This window comes from Acanthisitta chloris, unplaced genomic scaffold (assembly GCF_000695815.1).
Source record: "Acanthisitta chloris isolate BGI_N310 unplaced genomic scaffold, ASM69581v1 scaffold9409, whole genome shotgun sequence".
NCBI lineage: Eukaryota > Metazoa > Chordata > Aves > Passeriformes > Acanthisittidae > Acanthisitta > Acanthisitta chloris.
The window spans coordinates 1-4,844 of NW_008689768.1; positions in this window are offsets into that span (position 1 = coordinate 1).

Genomic DNA, 4,844 nt, shown 5'->3' on the forward strand with positions numbered 1-4,844 from the left:
GGTGTGGATAAGGTGGCTTGTGTTCCCTGCCCATAGAAAGCTAAATACTCACATTTATTCTCTGAGAGTGCACTCTGAGCAGTGCAATGCAGAGGGGGCAATGTCCTGCTGCTCATGCAGAGCTGAATGTCACAAGTGAAATCTCCTTTTGAAATCACCCATCAACCTGAGAAGCCACCTGATAATTAAGGGATCACCATATCATTGCAGCCAGTGCAAATCCAAGTGTCCTCTTCATCCAAAGGACATGGGGAATCAGACTTGAGTGACCTCTTCATCCAGAGGACATGGGGAATCAGACTTTTATCCCAGAAATATGGGCAACTATTTGCACCATTTTCACATTTTCTCCTGAGTTGGAAAATCATAATTTAATTGGCTTTAATCTAATTTTTACCTGTGAATGAATCTCTGTAATTACAAAGCTCATTCTGTTGCGAAACTCCTTTCCCATTGCTGACCCACCCTGACATCATGACCAGCTTACAGGGCCAGTGCCACAGGGCTGCTGGAGGGACCTGCTCAGCTGCTGCAGAGAAGGGAGCAGCAGAAGGTGATGTGGCATAGAAACTCATCTGGCCTCTTTCACAGTGGGGCCCAGAGCAAAACCCCAAACCTCAGGCTCAACAAGGCAAAGTGTTGGGTCCTGCACATTGGTCACAATAACCTCTTGCTTGGGGAAGAGCCTGTGGGACAAGGGAAGTGGTTGTCTCTCTGTTCTCAGCACTGATGAGGTTGAACCTCAAGTCCTCTGTCCAGTTCTGCGCCTCATGTATCAAAAATAGTGTGGCCTGTGGGACAAGGGAAGTGGTTGTCTCTCTGTTCTCAGCACTGATGAGGTTGAACCTCAAGTCCTCTGTCCAGTTCTGCGCCTCTCACTACTAGAAAGACACTGAGGTGTTGGAGCAAGTCCAGAGAAGGGCAATGAAGCCAGTGAAGGTTCTGGAGCACGCACTGATGAGGCTGAACCTCAAGTCGTCTGTCCAGTTCTGGGCCTCTCACTACTAGAAAGACACTGAGGTGTTGTTCTACAACTGTCTGAAAGGAGCTTGTAGCCAGGTGGGGGTTGGCCTCTTCTGCCAGGCAGCTAGTGACAGGACAAGAGGGCACAGCCTCAAGTTGTGCCACTGGAGGTTCAGGTTGGACATCAGGAAGAAATTCGTCACTGAAAGGGTGGTCAGGCATTGGAACAAGCTGCCCACGGAGAGGGTGCAGTCACCACCCCTGGGGTGTTCAAGAAATGGCTGGACATGGCACTTAGTGCTATGGTCTAGTTGACAAGGTCTAGTTGATCAATCAAAGGTTAGACTCGATGGTCTTTAAGGGCTCCTTAATGATTCTATGATTCTCTTTTTGTGTTGATGAGTAAGGGTACCAAAAGTCTTCTATATGGCAGCTACAAGTTTAGCTTTACTCCAGCCTCTACAGGAAGGTTTTTAAAGCAGCAGTTAGTGGGTCAGGAGGAAGGGAAGCTGGGGAAGAGGAGGAGGAAGCAGCAGCCCTCCCACCAGCTGTGCCAAATGTGGCACATCACTCCTACATACCCCTCTGTATCCCAGGTCATAGTTGCTTTCCACCACACTGTGAATGACTGAGACCTCACTTAAACAGACGGTGGTTTGTGGGAAAGGAACTGTCATAAAAATAACTTCAGAAAACAAGACTCAGCTCTTTGGCTGAAGGAATCAGGACTTCCTAATGTGGCTGAAAACCATTCAGAAACCTCATAATTTCTGTGGTTACCACAGCTGTTCCATCAAAGACACTTGCATAGAGGTCATCCACTCTGCCCTCCCCTGTGCATTGGTCTCTTGTTCACTTTGAATGCATCACCACTGTCCTTCCTCAGACAGGTTTGCAACATGTTCCTGCCAAGACCACTCCTCCCACCAAGAGAAGGAATAATTACAATGCAACCTTTTAGGATAGAGCATGGCAAACCTCAGATTCACGACTGCTGCATGTCCAGTATACATTATTTTAAGAATAAAGACTATGGTGACATTGAGTCTATCTGGAATGCAGATAACTTGAAATTAAAACATAGTATCTATCTGAAAGAATTTGCTCAGGAGCTACAGAAGGTCACAAAAGCAGAGAAGAATGAGAAATGAGAAGAGTCAAATTTTGTTTACAGTGCCCAGGTCTGAGAATATCAAATATTTACAAATAACTCTTCCTTTTTCCCTGCCCAGATCCTCTGAAGAAGTACTGTAAACATGGCTCCAAAAGAACCACACAGGCAAAAAGGGCATCTTGCTTTCATCATGTTCAAACAACATTTCTGTCTATAGTCTCTTGAAAACAACTATCAAAACAACTTTACAGCTGAACATCAGGATTCCCCATTTCAGACAATTTTCTGTAAGATGGCTCTGCTTTATTGTTTTATGAAGAAAATGAAGATTTTTGTTTTAATTTTTAATGCTTTTTTTAGCAAAACGGGTAAACCATTGAAGCATCTGCCATGGATTTGTGCAGAGGAGACCTCCCATCCCTTGTCTTGCAGAGGGAGGGGAGGGCTCTTCTTTCTGTGTTCAGCTCTCTTCTCAGGGAGAGGATGAGATCTACTGAAACCAGCTTCCAGCTGACATTTCCAGACCAAACAGGCTAATTTTCTATTTAGCTTTTCACTGGAAAGTCAATGTATTTTGCATGGGAAAAATTCAAATTTTTGTTTCACCCATGAACATGGAGGTAGTAGCCCTTGGTGCTCTCAGGGTCAGTGATTCAGGCACATGTAATAGGCATATTCATCCATATTCAGTTTTACATCCCCCAGTTCTGTTCCTTTCTTGATAGCTATGTACATCCCATCAGGCTTACAAGACACCCACCAACTTGGCTGAGTTTGTTTTCCCTCGCATCATATTACCAAAATTAACTATTTCTGAGCACACTGACATGTAATAGGCAGCTGAGGAGACCTGCTTTAATTTGGTTCTTCACTTTGAGAAAGTCAGATAAACAAACAGCTCTGTAATAAGACTTCAGGAATCTTCTCCTTGCTTCATTCAATTTTCTGTACTGCTGCACTACCTGTCTTTCTGCCCTGGAGGGGCAGTCACATCTGCATTTCTCCCTCACATCTGCATTTCTCTCTTTAGTGAGACAGGTTACCTTTCATTCCAAACTAAATTTCCATATGTTTTGTAAGTGACACTTCTAATTAAACCTTCCCTCATTTAGATTCCCTGCTTCTCATTGCATTTTAGGAAGCAGAGAAACCCAAGAGGGTTTCTAATGGTATTTTATTTTTCCTGTTGTCAGAAATACTGCTGGTTTTCTTCACCCAGAAAGTAAACCTTTTACCAAAACCCCCTCATTTTGCCTAGTGGAAGCTATTTTGCTTACAGAAATTCAACCAATTACTAAAGCTAACTGTAACCATGGGTGCCTTTGTGAGCAGGGCACACAAAGTAAAGAAACCCATGAAACAATTTGAAGTAAAAGCAAATGTAGTGATTAAGAGATATACAAAGTAATTTTCCTTTAAGTATTTTCAGCAAAACATTTTTTTGAATGGCACATCCCTGTATTAACCCAATATTTGACATTTTCTGGCAGCCTTTTACACCCTACTCCATGTATGTGGATTACAAGTATAACTAAATGGTCTATTTGGATGATGCAATTTCACAAGACCAACCAAACACAGTTTCTGGTGCCATTTCTCCTTTACTGACACAGCTTTTGCTTCAATCTATCATTTAACTTCTGCAGAAGAAGAAGGAAGAGTGCTCAGGGCTTCCCTTCTGTATTGGTCATGAAAACAAAATTATTTCCATATTAAATTGTTAGTGTGAATATAATAAATTTTGATAGTTTTACCTGAAATCATGAGAAGAAATAAAACAAAACAGAGGCTTTTTTTGGTGAATGTCTGTTTTGACTGAATTCCCTTCAGTCAGGTAAGTGTACCAGTTTTGATTGAATTCCCTTCAGTCAGGTAAGTGTACAGATAAAAGATACTGTTGGCCATCAGCACTCACTCTACATTTCCAAAGCAGCTGGACAAATTCACAGATGAAAAATCCACTGAGAACATCAAAGGCAAAGGCACCAGCAGGTGCCACTACCAGGCACCTGAGCCACAAGCTTCTGGCATCTGAAAAAGCATCACTTTGAACTTGCTGGGTTTTTATGCTGCTTCTTTGGCCAACTGCAGGTTGGCCAACAACCTCTTTAATCAACAGCACCTTCCTTGGCCAACAACTTCAGTCTGATCCAGCATAATATTCTGCACATTTCAAAGGATTTTCAGCTACTGTGGCCACTGGTCAGCTCTGGACTAACTTTCTAGAAGAGCAGGACCTTACACCTCACCTTAACCTTGTCTTTGGCTTTCAGAAGGACTGGATTTTAATCTGTGCACAGACACTGAACCATTATGGATCAGGGCTGTGTGCCTCCAGGAAAAGAATTCCCACCATCCTAGTATGGATTGAGTCTCTGGGATTTGATGGAGCTATACTTCTCCATCATATGAAATCTCATGGCCAGTCTTCGGCCAGACTGGCCTTGATCCCCCACAACATCTGTAATCCTAAAAGGATGAATTGGCAGCATCAATCCCTAATCCACTGGGATGATGTTTCATATCACTTACATCCTCATGCTGTACAGAACATTGCAGGCTATGGCATATGCATGGGGCTGGGGAGGAGCAAAATGGAGACAGGGACCAACCCACTGCAATAAACATCTATCAAAGTCCCAAACATTTACCTGAAATACTGCTAGATAATTTAGGTAGTTGCCTAAAATATCAGTGTTCTGATTTTGAAAGAAAGATGTCATGACTTTTGTACTCCTAAGTCTCTTAAATTTCATGTTTTTAGAGT